The following is a 16,365-nucleotide window of genomic DNA, read 5'->3' as shown; positions in this document are numbered from 1 at the left end:
ACATCATTCCTGATGTGGGGCATCCAGAACCAGATGCCTTTATTTAAGAAGGGCTGCAGGGAAAAGCCTGGGAACAACAGGCTACCCATCTGTAGTGGGTAAGTTGTTAGAAGCTATTCTGAGACACGGGATCTACAGGCACTTAGAGAGGCAAGGACTGATTAGGGACAGTCAGCATGGCTTTGTGAGTGGAAAATCATGTCTCACAAATTTGATTGAGTTTTTTGAAGGGGTAACCAAGAAGGTGGATGAGGGCAGTGCAGTTGATGTTGTCTACATGGATTTTAGGAAGACCTTTGACAAGGTACCCCATGGTAGGTTGTTGCATAAGGTTAAATCTCATGGGTGAGGTAGCCAAATGGATATAAAATTGGCTTGATGACAGAACACAGAGGGTGGTTGTAGAGGGTTGTTTTTCAAACTGGCGGCCTGTGACCAGCGGTGTGCCTCAGGGATCGATGCTGGGCCCACTGTTATTTGTTATTTATATTAATGATTTGGATGAGAATTTAGGAGGCATAGAACATAGAACATTACAGCGCAGTACAGGCCCTTCGGCCCTCGATGTTGCGCCGACCAGTGGAACCAATCTAAAGCCCCTCTAATCTACACTATTCCAATATCATCCATATGTTTATCCAATGACCATTTGAATGCTCTTAATGTTGACGAGTCCACTACTGCTGCAGGCAGGGCATTCCACGCCCTTACTACTCTCTGAGTAAAGAACCTACCTCTAACATCTGTCCTATATCTCTCACCCCTCAATTTAAAGCTATGTCCCCTCGTGCTAGCTATCACCATCCGAGGAAAAAGGCTCTCACTATCCACCCTATCTAATCCTCTGATCATCTTGTATGCCTCTATTAAGTCACCTCTTAACCTTCTTCTCTCTAATGAGAGAATGGTTAGTAAGTTTGCAGATGACATCAAGATTGGTGGCATAGTGGACAGTGAAGGTTATCTAGGATTGCAAAGGGATCTTGATCAATTGGGCCAGTGGCTGACCAATGGCAGATGGAGTTTAATTTAGATAAATGCAAGGTGATGCATTTTGGTCGATCGAACCAGGGGAGGACTTACTCAGTTAATGGTAGGGTGTTGGGGAGAGTTATAGAACAAACAGATCTAGGGGTACAGGGTGCATAGCTCCTTGAAAGTGGTGTCACAGGTGGACAGAGTGGTGAAGGTTTCATTGGTCAGAACATTGAATACAGGAGTTTGGACGACTTGTTGAAGTTGTACAAGACATTGGTAAGGCCACACTTGGAATACTGTGTGCAGTTCTGGTCACCCTAATATAGAAGGGATATTATTAAACTAGAAAGAGTACAGAAAAGATTTACTAGGATGCTACCGGGACTTGATGGTTTGAGTTATAAGGAGAGGCTGGATAGACTGGGACTTTTTTCTCTGGAGCGTAGGAGGCTAAGGGGTGATCTTATAGTGGTCTATAAATAATGAGGGGCATAGATCAGCTAGATAGTCAATATCTTATCCCAAAGATAGGGGAATCTAAAACTAGAGGGCATAGGTTTAAGGTGAGAAGGGAGAGATACAAAAGGGTCCAGAGGGGCAATTTTTTCACAGAGGCTGGTGAGTGTCTGGAACAAACTGCCAGAGATAGTATAAAAGGTGGGTACAATTTTGTCTTTTAAAAAGCATTTAGACAGTTACATGGGTAAGATGGGTATAGAGGGATATGGGCCAAACCCGGGCAATTGGGACTAGCTTAGGGGTTTAAAAAAAGGACAGCATGGACAAGTTGCACTGAAGGGCCTGTTTCCATGTTGTAAACCTCTAAGACTCTATGACAATACTCTAGCTGAGGTCAAACGTGTGTTAAGACCCAGGCCAGAGGCCCCAGGTATTTGTGAAGTTAGCCAGATCCTAAGTTTTACATTTGAATTTCACACAGGTGAGCATAATGTGTTTCACTCCAGGTATGATTCAAGTGACCCACTAGGAAGCTTTTATCAAACAAAGTTGTTTAAGACCACAGTTAAAATATAACAAAAGAATTAACATAACTTTTACCAATTACAAGGCTTAAACATGATTGTAACTCCTAACACCTGGCTATCTCTGTTGTTCCAATGTAAAGCAATGTCCCAGGAGGTGGTTAAGAAGGCGTATGGTGTGCTGGCCTTTATCAATCGAGGGATTGAGTTTAGGAGTCCGGGGATAATGATGCAGCTATATAAGACCCTCGTCAGACCCCACTTGGAGTACTGTGCTCAGTTCTGGTCGCCTCATTACACTTAAATATTGCGGAGGTGATGGGCTAGTGGTATTATCATTAGACTATTAATCCAGAAACCCAGCTAATCTTCTGGGGACCCAGGTTCGAATCCTGCCACAACAGATGGTCAACTTGAATTCAATTTTAAAAATCTGGAATTAAGAATCTACTGATGACCATGAAACTTTTATCTATTGTCAGAAAAACCCATCTGGTTTACTAATGTCCTTTAGGGAAAGAAATCTGCTATCCTTTACTGGTCTGGCCTACATGTGACTCCAGAGCCACAGTAATGTGGTTGCCTTTCAACTGCCCTCCAAGGGCAAGTAGGGATGGGTTATAAATGCTGGGCCCAGCCAGCAACACCCGTGTCCCACAAATAAATTTTTTTTAAAAGCAAAAACTCCAACTCCAGAGAGAGAAAAAAACCACTGTTGCTTCTCTCAGCTTCAAGCTGCTTCTGAAGAGGAAACTAAAAACTGGAATACTGAGAAAAATGGCTGGCCCAGGCATATCACCTGACCTGTCAATTATCCCAAATCAAGCTCTACTCTGCAATCATAAGGAAAACATTAAAACCACAGAATATTGCATTTGTTCAGATTAAAATCAACATATCAATTATACTGCCTCAGTAACAATAATGGACACCACTATAGACAACACAGTGCCGACAAACCATCCTACAGAGATATTCTTTAAAGGCACAGTACCATCACACCTCCCCCTTACGAGAAAAAGGAACCATCAATATTCAAAGATGGCTTCATATTTCAAAACCTTTCAGTTCCACTCTACTAGTCCTCTACATTAGTTATACGTACATTTTATAAAATCAAAACATGCAAACATAACAGTAGAATAGTCCATTTGAGTGTTTGTCTTCCATCATCGAACATTCCTTCCTCTTTCATCAAATGCGTGACAAAGCATCGACAAACACACTCTCTCTTCCTGCCACATGTATAATTTTCAAATCAAATGGCTGCAATAATAAACTCCATCTAAACTGTCTTGCATTTTCATTCTTAAATTTCTTCAAAAGCGTCAATGGATTGTGATCAGTTTACACCAAAAGGTCATAAGACATAGGAGCAGAATTCGGCACTCGGCCCATCGAGTCTGCTCTGCCATTCAATCATGGCTGATATTTTTCTCATTCCCATTCTCCTGCCTTTTCTCCATAACCCCTGATCCCCTTATTAATCAAGAACCTATCTATCTCTACACAATCATCTCAAATGAATTACTGGCAACATAAATGATAAAATGTTGCAAGATCAGCACCAAACTCAAGGTCTCTTTCTCAATGGTTGAATATTTTTTCTGATGATCATTTAGCTTTTTGTAAAAATACCCAATAAGCCATTTGATTCTCTCATTGCCTTCTTGTAATAGTACGGCACCGACACCCACATCACACACATCAATGGCCACCTTGAATGGTTTTGCGTAACTTGGTGGTTAACACAGGGGCAGGCAGTGGTTAACACAGGGGCAGGCAGTGGTTAACACAGCTTTCAGGCTGTCAAATGCCTGCTGACACTCCACCATCCACTGAAATTTACTACATTTCTTCAGCAGGTCAGTCAGTGGAGCAACGATGCTGCTAAAATTCAGCACAAATTTCCTGTAAAAACCACTCAAGCCCAGAAATCTCAGTAGTTCCCTTTTCGTCAATGGTATTGGGAACTCCCTAATAACCTTTGCCTTCACAGCCCATGGGGCCATTTGTCCATGTCCAATTGTATGGCCAAGGAACGTGACTTAGGCTTTTCTAAACTCACTCTTAGCCAGGTTTACCACCAAGCCCGCCCCTGAAGTCGATCGAACTATTCCACTAGGTGCTCTAAATGTTCTTTCCACATCTGACTAAAAATCACCAGGTTGTCTATGTACACTACACAATTTGCTAATCCTGAAATGACCTTGTTGGTTAATCTTTGAAATGTGGCTGGGGCATTTTTCATTCCAAATGCTATGATTTTGAACTGGTACAAACCTGAAGTCTCCTTCGCTCTTTCCGATAAAGATACCTGCCAGTGTCCTTTGAATAAGTCAAATTTGGAGATAAAAGTTACTTGTCCCACCCTTTCAATGCAGTCCTCCAGTTGAGGAATAGGATAGGAATCTGATTTTGTAACTGTATTAACCTTTCTATAGTCCACACACAATCATTGGGCACCATCTGGTTTCAGTACCATCAATATGGGTGAGCTCCACTCACTGCAACTCAGCATGCTTTCAATCTCCTTTTGAACCTGTGCCAACTTTAGAGGGCTAAGCCTCTCAGGATGTTGTTTAATTGGAACAGCATTTCCCACATCTACATCATGCATAGCTATTTCAGTACTTTTCAGTTTATTCCCACATATCGCTCCATGTGATTTTAATAACTCTTGCAGGTCATTTTGATTTTCCTCCGAAGATAGGATAACTTTCTAATTATCGAATTTAATTTGAGAAATCTCAAATTCAGAATCATCTGGATTTAGTTCTTCACTCCTTCAAATCTTTCAACTGGCAGCCTGATTGGAACCAGTTGGTTTTAAACTCCCTCCTGCACACCCTGCTTGTTCCCCATTGGGCGAGCTCCACCCAATTAATAGGGGAGTTTGTATTCTATGAGGCCCATGGGGAGACCTGTTGACAATTCCCCATTGCCATCATAACACCTTTACTGATGGTTTATCTTCATAGCTGTCCTGGTGATGACATGGTGAAAAGTTTTTAAATTATGTCTTTTTTCAGCAATATTTTTTTTAAATCGTTCATTCAATGTGCATCTATTGCCCATCCCTAACGAACTCTGAAAGGGTGATGTTCTGCCACTTTCTCAAATGCAATTGACTAATTCCCTAGGCTTTCTAGAAGGCAGTTAAGATTCAACTTTATTGCAAGGGTGGCAGATTTTCTCCCCTGAAGGATATGAATCAGATTTTTTATGACAAACTGGTAATTTTGTGGTCACCATCGGAGACTCCCTTTTTAATTCTAGACTTATTTAATTAACTGAATTTGAATTCCCCCTGCCACTGTGGTGGGATGTGCCCAGGTCATTATTCCAGGCCTCTGAATTATTGGCCCAGTAACAGTCATGCCATCTATGCAAGATTGAAGCAACTCAACTTCACAACACTTTAATACACATACCTAGCTGACCATATACTTAAAAATAATACAGATAAAGCACGTTATGATCTTGATCGATCCATAAAGTCACAGACTCTTAGTACCAAAAGTGACCCTTCGGCCCATTGTGTCTGCACTGGCCATCGTGTACCTATCCGTTCTAATCCCATTTTCCAGCACTTGGTCCATCGTCTTCTATGCTATGGTGTTTCAAGTGTTCATTTAAATGCTTCTTAAATGTTGCAAGGGTTCCCGCCTCTACCACTCTTTCAGGCAGTGAGTTCCAGATTCCCACCACCCTCTGGGTGAAAAGGGGTTTTCCTCAAAACTCTAAATCTTCTGTCCCTTACCTCAAATCTATACTCCCTGGTTATTGACCCCTCTACTTCGGGGAGAAGTTTCTTCCTATCTACAGCCCTCATAATTTTGTACACCTCGATCATGTCCCCCCCTCAGTCTTCTCCACTCTAAGTAAAACAACCCCTGCCTAACCAGCCTCTTTCTTAAGAGGCCCTATTTTTGTGCATTTTCCATTGTATTACACAAACAATAATAGGCTAATGTAATCAAACAGCTCTCGAATCATAGACCTACCTAGTTAGCTTCAGCTCTAATACCTCATGTGCATTCTCACTTAATTCACGTTTACCCAGTTGACTTCTTAGAGATTTAGCTATCAAATGTAGATTGTAGAAGTCAATTTATGGCCAAGACCCAAAAGCTAATAATTGAGATTTTTAAAATTATTGATTTGCAAAGTCCCCCTATCAGTAATTCTGAAGGAATCAACATTTGTTTTTTCAGGTCTGTTCAAATTAAGATTACATCAAACTGTTATTGTACTTAGCAGTTAGTGCCCTATGGTATTACACATCACAAAACAAAATGGGATAGATCTGGACAGGAAACTAGCTCATGACAGAAAAATAATTAATTTTAGAGTGTGTTCAGGATAGTTTTGTGCAACAACTCCCACAACAACAAGGGAGTATGCCATGTAGATTTAGAAAGGCATAATGTGCCAGATTTAGTTAATGACCTAACAGTGCATGAACATTTATTTATCTGATACAATCTTAACATGATCCATTTCAATGTAGGATTTGAAAGGAAAAAATGTATAACAGCTACAAAAAAAATCTAGATTTAGGTACAGTTGACTTCAATGTACAAAACAGAGACAATCTTCAATAAACTGGGCAAATGAGTAAAATGACAGTGAGAGGTGCCAAAAGAAGTCATCATACATACCCTGTTTATACTTGTAAGAGGTAGGAGCTCTACTTGCCAAAAAAGAGCAAAGAGCAATGTAAAACCGAAAAAGCATACAATAATGTAATGTATCACAAAGAACAGTACGGCACAGGAACAGGCCCTTTAGCCCTCCAAGCCTGTGCCGATCATGATGCCTGCCTAAACTAAAACCGTATGCACTTACTAAGTCCATATCCTTCCATTCCCATCCTAGTCATGTATTCGTCCAGATGTCCCTTAAATGCTACTATCATATCTGCTCCCACCACCTCCCCAGACAGTGCGTTCCAGACACTGACCACCCGGTGTAAAAAAACTTGCCTTGCACATCTCCTCTAAACTTATCCCCATGCACCTTAAACCTACGTCCCCTAGTAGTTGACTTTTCTACCCTAGGAAAGAGCTGCCCATGCCACTCATAATCTTGTAAACCTCTATCAGGTTGCCCCTCAACCTCCATCATTCCAGCGAGAACATAGAACATAGAACAAAACGAGTTTATCCAACCTCTCCTCATAGCTAATATCCTTCAGACCAGGCAACATCCTGGTAAACCTCTTCTGTACCCTCCACCATTTTCACTACATCCAGCACGATGTCACCACCAAACACGTCCTACCCTCCCCACTACTTCCTGCATTTCCAAGGAGCCATTCCCTCTCTGCAATATCTTGGTCCAATTCTTAATCTCCCACAACACCCCCTTCCTTTTCTACAGCACTGTGCCGTGCAAGTCTAAGAGACCTGCCTCTTCACCTTTTCTCTTCAATGCTCCAAACAGTCCTTTCAAAAAAAATTTGTATTTCTTTCATTTTTGTTCACTGTTCCTCTGCTCATGATGTAGTTTCCCCAACATCGGAGAGAACAAATGTAGATTGGGTGACCACGTTGCAGAACACTGCCAATCAGTCCCCAAGTATAAACTGAGCTTCCAGACACCTGTCCTTGCAATTCTCCACCTTGCTCCCACTCTGATTTCTGTCCTTGGCCTGCTGCAGTGTTCCAGTGAAGCTCAATGCAAGCTTATCCTCTTGATTGAAAACCTTACAACCTTCTGGACTTAACACTGAGTACAACAATAACATCTGCCTCCATTTTGTCTTTTTTGATTGTTTGATTCATTTTCTTGTTTCTTTGTTAATCAAACAGTTGCTGTGCTATAATTCACACCTCACCTAGACATTGTTTGTGTATTTTTTGCCCCACTCTTGTCGGTCTTGTACCATGAGACCTTTTGTTGTTTAATCTCTGCTGCCCTCCACCTATTCACAGATCTTAAAATTTTTAATTTTCTAATGAAAGGTCACAAACCTAAATGCTAACTGTTTCTTGCTCCAGAAATGCTGCCAAACCTGCTGAGTGTTTCCAGCATATGCTGTTTTTATTCCTTGCTTTTGTGTCCTATATCTCTGTAAACTGTGAGGTGGCACGGTGGCACAGCGGTCAGCACTGCAGCCTCACAGCGCCAGGGACCCGGGTTTGATTCCGGCCTCGGGTCGCTGTCTGTGTGGAGTTTGCACATTCTCCCCGTGTCTGCGTGGGTTTCCTCCAGGTGCTCCGGTTTCCTCCCACAGTCCAAAGATGTGCGGGTTAGGTTGACTGGCCACGTTAAATTGACCCTTAGTGTCAGGGGGATTAGCAGGGTAAATGTATGGGGTTACGAGATACGGCCTGGGTGAGATTGTAGTCGGTACAGACTTGATGGGTCGAATGGCCTCTTTCTGTACTGTAAGCGTTCTATGAGTCCAAATAACATATTTTTCAATATTTTCCCAATATCACTGTGACATACGGGCTTGTGTGAATAACTGAAATAAATTGGAGGCATAGACTTCAAGGTTCAGAACATCAAAAAGGAGTTAGGTGTGAAAGCTAGCAGTTCGAAATGGAGGTGAGCAGAGCTAATATAGACTACCAGTGGTCAGCATGAATAGAAATTTACATCAGGAAGATAAGGGAAGTGACATGAAGTTAACTATTGTATTTCAAAAGGAACATGTGCAATTGGTGTGGATCATAAGTGGATGAAGCAAAGTAGCAAGTTTACTTTGCCCTAAAATAACCTGAAAGAACTGTAGAATGTAAAACAATAGAGTCAAAGACAAGGATATGGGACAAGTGCAGGAAAATAGGATTAGCACACCTTTAGTGATAGTTATTGTCAGTGCAGACATAATGGGCCAAAGGGCCTTTTCAGCACTGTATGACTCTATGACGAAAGAGAGGAAATATATTTAAAGAGAGATGGAAGACTGTCTGTGGGCGTGGTTATGAAATCCTAAAGTAGTGTGTACTGGAAACAGACCCATGAAGAAGTAGCCACCGTTACCCTCAGAGAAAAGTGTTTGTGCTGCAAAGTTTTGAGACAAGTTTTGGCTTCTCAGTATTGAATGAGAGAGCGTGAAGTTTGTGTGAGACTTCCCTAAAGTAACAGCAGATTTATGGTATTATTGGAATTTTTACAGACTAAAATTTATGAGACTGTACCTAAAAGGATGTTGAGCTTGGAGTTAATTCAGCAGAAATCCTTTGGAAAATGTTTGCAAAAGTACTGTTAACTGAAAATGTAATCTTGTGTTCTTATTTTTTCCTTTTTTTAAATAAATGTTTCAAATTATTTCTTTAAATATTCACAAGTGGTTTGAAATTCTTTCTCCTGACTTCAGATGCCTTCCTATGAAATAAAATTGAAAAGCGTAATAGTTTGTTCAAGTTTCAAGATTTGGGCAGCTTGGCACTTACCACCTGCCATATCATAACAAAAGGTAAGGGTCTGGTATCTATTTTTAACAACTTAATTAAATTGGAATTGTCTTTTAAAGCCTCATTCCTAGCATGTTTCTTTCCATTTGTCTATTTCTTTGTTTATCGCTCTGGATCGTGTGATGATACTGTGTCTTTAAGAAATGTATTTTAATCATGTTTCTTTGCAGGTTTTTTCAAACAGCTCCTAGGATTGGCACCATTTGGTCTGTAACCGGTGTCCTCTAACTGTTGCTGAAGCAATGTAATGGACCATCATGTTTATTTTTAATCTGGAGTAATGCAGTGTCCGGGGGGGGGGTTTAGAATCCAAAATTACAGGATTTTCACAGTAACCTCATTGCAGTAAGACTATGTGTGACAATAATACTTAAATGTAATCCTTTTGGGCATGATGTGGAGATGTCGACGTTGGACTAGGGTGGGCACAGTATGAAATCTCACAACACCAGGTTAAAGTCCAACAGGTTTATTTGGAGCCATGAGCTTTCAGAGGGCTGCTCCTTCATCAGGTGAGTGGAGGTAGGTTCACAAACACAGCATGTATAGGCAAAGATACAATTGCAAGATAATTATAGATTGGAACGTGAAGAATGGTTGGAATGCGAGTCTTTACAGGCAATCGCCACTGTTCAAAAAAGGAAGGAGACAAAAGGCAGGTAACTACAGGCCAGTTAGCTTAACGTCCGTAGTTGGGAAGATGCTAGAGTCCATCATTAAAGAGGAAATAGCAGAGCACCTGGATAAGAATGGTTCGATCAAGCAGACGCAGCATGGATTCATGAAGGGAAAGTCGTGTTTGATGAATTTACTGGATTTTTATGAAGATGTGACTAGTGCGGTTGACAGGGGGGAACCGGTGGATGTGGTGTTTTTAGATTTCCAGAAGGCATTCGATAAGGTGCCTCACAAAAGGTTGCTGCAGAAGATTGGGGTACACGGAGTTGGGGGTAAGGTGTTGGCGTGGATTGGGGATTGGCTATCTAACAGGAAGCAGAGAGTTGGAATAAATGGGTGCTTTTCTGGTCGGCAGTTGGTGACCAGTGGCGTGCCGTAGGGATCGGTGCTGGGGCCTCAACTGTTTACCATTTACATAGATGATCTGGAGGAGGGGACTGAGTGTAGGGTATCAAAGTTTGCTGATGACACGAAGATGAGTGGGAAAGCGAATTGCGTGGAGGACGTGGAAAGTCTGCAGAGAGATTTGGATAGGCTGAGCGAGTGGGCGAGGATCTGGCAGATGGAATATAACGTTGGCAAATGTGAGGTTATCCACTTTGGAAGAAATAATAGTAAATTGGAATATTATTTAAATGAAGAAAAATTACATCATGCTACTGTGCAGAGGGACCTGGGGGTCCTTGTGCACGAATCGCAAAAACTCAGTCTTCAGGTGCAGCAGGTGATCAAGAAGGCGAATGGAATGTTGGCCTTTATCGCGAGGAGGATAGAATAAAAAAGCAGGAAGGTCTTGCTCCAACTACACAAGGCACTGGTGAGGCCGCAACTGGAGTACTGTGTGCAGTTTTGGTCCCCTTATTTGCGAAAGGATATATTGGCCTTGGAGGGAGTGCAGAGCACGTTCACCAGGTTGATACCGGAGATGAGGGGTGTAGCTTATGAGGAGAGATTGAACAGATTGGGTCTGTACTCGTTGGAGTTTAGAAGGCTGAGGGGTGATCTTATAGAGACATATAAGATAATGAAGGGGCTGGATAGGGTAGAGGTGGAGAGATTCTTTCCACTTAGAAGGGAAACCAGAACTAGAGGGCACAGCCTCAAAATAAGGGGGGGCCCGTTCAGAACAGAGTTGAGGGGGAACTTCTTCTCTCAGAAAGTAGTGAATCTCTGGAATTCTCTGCCCACTGAAGTGGTGGAGGCTACCTCGTTGAATATGTTTAAATCATGGGTAGATAGATTTCTGATCGCTAAGGGAATTAAGGGATATGGGGAGCAGGCGGGTAAGTGGAACTGATTCGCTTCAGATCAGCCATGATCTTGTTGAATGGCGGGGCAGGCTCGAGGGGCTAGATGGCCTACTCCTGCTCCTATTTCTTATGTTCTTATGTTCTTAATTGTGTCTTTGCCTATATATGTTTGTGAACCTACCACCACTTACCTGATGAAGGAGCAGCGCTCCGAAAGCTCGTGATTCCAAACAAATCTGTTGGACTTTAACCTGGTGTTGTGAGACTTCTTACTTAATCCTTTTGGAATTGCTGCGTGGAGTGTGATTGACAGATCAGGTGATGCCTGAGGAGTTTTTCCACAGAAAAGTCCAAGATTATAGTTTAATTTTTCTCAGAGGCGGTTTGGACTTGAGACAGAAAGCAGTGTCTCTTTTTTTCCCCCTCTCTCTGGAGTTGTAAATTTTGCTGCCTGTGAGTTGCTGTTAGAAACTGGAGGAGGCAGGCAATGTCTCTCACTTCAGAGGCTTTCTGGAAAGTTCCAGGATTGGGAAGCCTCAATGTGTTCTTAAATAAACTTTGTTTGATAAAGGTTTCCTGGTGGGTCACTTAAATCATACCTGGAGTGAAACACCTTATGCTCACCCATGCCAAATTCAGATGTAAAAATTTAGGGTCTAGCCTATCTTCATAACACACATTGGAGTTTCTGGCCTGGGTCATAATGATCTCATACACTTATTCATTTAATTTGTCCATCGCTTTTGATTATCATTTTTCTTCTCCATCTGCTCTACCCTGTCAAGTTCTGGTGCATCTATTCCAAATGCTCCTTGGTTAAAATTCACCATGAATAAAGCTAATAGCCAACATATAATAGGTTGAAGATGGGTGTTGGGATTCAGTGTCTGTAAACGGGATTGGTTACAAGGGAAGTATCTGGGGACTAAGACAAGGATATGGGGAGCTCGGGCAGAAAGACATCCCAGGGTTAGAGGTTAGCAGTGCTTCAAACAGGAGTTAGCCAATTTTTAGCAAAGTAAACCAACAGCATTTAGTTACCTGCCACTGGATTACCAAGGTCAGAGTGACAGAGCAAGAGGAACAGAGGAGCATTGGAGAGATGTTGCCAGTACACTTAGTTCATAGAGAAGGGACTATAACCATACTTCTCTAATTATTCAGCATTGGACTTTAGAGTTAGGGATAGGAATATCAGTGAAATGAGTGGTGAGTGGGATTTGTGGATATTCAGAGACTATGGACCAAAGAGAATGCACAGCACTAAATGCATGATTGCACTGTGCTACCATCCCCATTTGACTTTTGAACACACCTTATGATCACAGTAAGTCAATCATCTACATGGGGTTAGACCAAATAGAGGCCATTTGGCAACGCAAAAATATAGCAACACGAGGTAATGGCCAGAAGCAAACAGCAGGCAGAGAAAGCAGAAGGCTGAAACAAAAGGCAACATCGCAGTAAACTGGACCAAATAAGTGAAAACATGATTGGCAAAGAGTATTGAAATGTTCACAAAAACATTGAGCTACTGCTTATTTGATATTTCTGAAAAATGGTGGGAAAGTCAGCTTAAGAAATGGGTCAACTCCATTTTGTTGTTCATTGTCTTTCTCAGTAAGCCATCTCGTCTAGTCCCACTCTTCAATTCATCCTCATTTGTATTGAGCATCTTGCATCTGAATACTCTTCCTGGCGGCAATCTAACCCTCTTTAATGTGACTACTACACTTGGCTAAGATTTCCTTTGTGCAATGCTCGACAGTCATGAGCATTCAGTCTTTTTCAAGAAGCTCTCTCATTTCTTTGGGAAGAAATTGACTCCGCTTCTATAATGGCTGTGGCAGCAAATTCTCCATTTTGGCCACCCTCAGGGTAAAGTTATTTTTGCTAACATGCCCTACTGTTATTTAAGTGGATCTGCAGAAATGCTGGAGAAAGTCAAGAGGATAGCCACCTGGCTTGTGGCTCTTCAGTATCAGGAAGCACGCAGGAAACTCAGACTTTTGAAGGGAACAAGCATAGACCACAAAAACATACAACTTAAATCTTTGAAATCACATGAAATACTGAAAGGAATGGATTTTATTCAGTTGACAGCTCCTGTTTGAACAGGATAGGTGAGGACTAGGACACATTAGTAGAAAATAAGAAAGCAAAATCAAATTAGGTGCTAAGAATTATTCCTTTCTGCAGAGAGTAAGACAACCTGTGACATAACATTATTAGAGATGATACAGAATTATGATTTGCTACAGCAGTTCAAAGGAGCTTGTGATTGGAGACATCTTACATAATACAGGTAGGTAAGGTTAGCTATGAACTGTGGCACTGGCAACAGCAGTGTTTGATATTTGTTTTGTTAACTCCAATGGCCATACAATGCGGGAGGAATAAGTCCCAAGCCAAGCCCATACTTCAAGACAATTTTATTCCCAACACCATAGAGTTTTCCACACCTAAATGAGACTAAAATAGATGGTATTGCAGACAGTGAGGAAGGTTATCAAAAATTGCAGCAGGATCTTGATCAGCTGGGGAAATGGGCTGAGAAATGGCAAATGGAGTTCAATACAGATAAGTGTGAGGTGTTGCATTTTGGAAAGTCAAATCAAGGTAGGACTTTCACGGTGAACAGTAGGACCTTAGGGAGTACTGTTGAACAGAAGGACCTTGAAGTTCAGATGTACGGTTCTCTAAAGTTGGAGTAACAGGTAGATAGGGCAGTGAAGGAGGCTTTTGGCATGCTGACCATCAGTCAGGGCATTGAGTATAGAAGTTGGGAAGTTATGTTGCAGTTGTACAGGGCATTGGTGAGGCTGCACCCGGAGTATTGTTCTACATTTTAGTCACCTTGCTATAAGAAAGATGTTATTAAACTGGAGAGAATGCAGAAGAGATTTACAAAGGTGTTGCTAGGACTCAAGGGACGGAGTTATAGGGAGAGATTGGACAGGCTAGGACTTTTTTCTTTGGACCGTGGGAGACTGAAGGATGACCTTAGAGAGGTGTATAAGATCATGAGAGGGATGGATAGGGTGAATGCATTCAGTCTTTTTCCCAGGATTGGGGAAATCGAGAACTAGAGGGCATAGGTTTAAGTTAAGAGGGGAAAGAATTAATGGGAACCTGAGGAACTTTTTTTACACAGAGGGTGGCATGCATGTGGAATGAGCTGCCGGAGGAAGTGGTTGAGGCAGGTACACTGAAAACATTTAAAAGGCATTTGGACAGATACATGGATAGGAAAGGTTTAGAGGGATATGGGCCAAATGCAGGCAAATGGGGTTAGCTTAGCTGGGCATTTTGGTCGGCCTGGACCAGTTGGGGCTGAAGGGCCTATCTCCATGCCATAGATTCTATGATTCTAAATGTTTCAACTGTCCCCATTTATGTGCATTAATATCCATCACCAGTTTAACAATGTAATTGACAGATCCCCCTTCTTTTAAATTAAAGCTTTTGCAAATTGAAGAAAAGGAAACAAAATCCTGTATTTTCCATCTGTGTTTCACATTATAACCAATCAAAAACAGATCCCACATTTTTTCCCTAAGTGAACAAAAATAATCTCTTCTTTACCCGATATAACTAATTACAAAGCAAGAAAAATATTGGCTTTCCATATCATTATAATAAAAGGCATCCCTCTTCCAGCAGATCTAATCACTTCTTGGAGCAAGCACCTCTTTTTCTACAACAGTCTGACCATTGGTGACTTTTATTTTAGAAATTCTCTTCTTTCCAACATTTCCTTTATGCTAGCAAGGTCAATTCTTCACCTTTTCTCAGTGATACCCTTTGACGAATTAACAACGTCCCAAAGAGACTGGTTACCAATTTAGCATTCTATGGGCAAGCCTTTCTCAGATTATTCCTCGTCTTGCATGACTGTCAGTATATTAGACAAATAAACCCCCATATCTATTGCTTTTACTAATTCCAATGTTTCAGCCGATAAGGTGATTTTCACTACCCTTTATATTTTCTTAATTTCCCAAGCCAATCGGGAACATTTATTTTTCTTTCCCATCAAGAATATGATAGACCCTGCTGCGCTGGAAGACTGGCATGCGAAGCATCGCTAAAAATGACTAACCCCATATCTTCAGGTTCACTAAAGGAAACTTGAACGTTCATTTTTCTAAATTGAATTTCTTTAATGTTTTATTTGAGTTCCAATACATCATAACTCACATCAGGTCTAGTCTGAGTGCATAACATTTCTCCAATCAAACTTCCTAGCTGTTTTGTTTTCTTCCTGGGAAGAACTGGCACAATATATTGGGATGCGATTAATATTTTCTAAATAGACTTTTGATTCAAGGTCACTCCTGACTTGTTCTGCTTAATGTCTAACCCTATGTATTTAAAGGCCACAAAAGCCTGACTTTGGACCTTGAATTCTTTCCATCACCCATTGCTCAAATTCTACCGAGCTTCCTAACAGAAAATCATCAATATGCATGATAAAGATGTCTGCGAGTTTCTCCTCGTGATACCACTAGCACAATGCTGGATCTGCCTTTTGCTGAAGACAACCCATTTTCATCAGGATGAACCTCACTGAGAAATACCATACTTTTGATGCATCACTCAACCCATATATACGTTTGTTCAATATTCAATCTTCCCTTCTATACCACCAGCTTCTTTAGATGGTTTAAAAACACTTCCCTTTGAAATTTCTCACCATGAAAATACACAGCTTTCATATGAATTGATTTATACACTCAGGAGTATATTGCTAAAAGAGCTTAAGAAAATCTTCAAGCTCACTTTTCCTGCAGTAGGGGAGTTCATCCTGACATCTTGATTACCAAATCTTCTTCAAAACCCCGAGCTAGTGGCTTTAGCCTTCTAAGTGCCATTAAGAAGCATCTTTTCTGTGTATATCCATCTTTCTGATAAGACTGGCCATTCCCTGTCTGGTATTTTAGTGCATACACCAAATTCCTTCTGACTCTCTTTGTTTGGCATCCTTTATCAACTTGTCTTCCAATTTGTTTGCAGCTATTAGAACTTCTCAATTAGAAGGGCTTT

General features: G+C 41.3%; 1 protein-coding gene across 4 annotated transcripts in view; it reads right to left on the bottom strand.

Annotated features, from left to right (window-relative positions):
* The window catches only part of pcgf3 (polycomb group ring finger 3), a 165,141-nt gene that overhangs the window by 103,162 nt on the left and 45,614 nt on the right, over nt 1–16,365 (bottom strand). The window lies entirely within an intron of this gene.

Source organism: Mustelus asterias, chromosome 1, assembly GCF_964213995.1.
Source record: "Mustelus asterias chromosome 1, sMusAst1.hap1.1, whole genome shotgun sequence".
In the NCBI taxonomy this organism is placed as follows: Eukaryota; Metazoa; Chordata; class Chondrichthyes; order Carcharhiniformes; family Triakidae; genus Mustelus; species Mustelus asterias.
The sequence above is the reverse complement of the archived record's forward strand: the minus strand, read 5'-3'. Positions and strand labels throughout refer to the sequence as shown.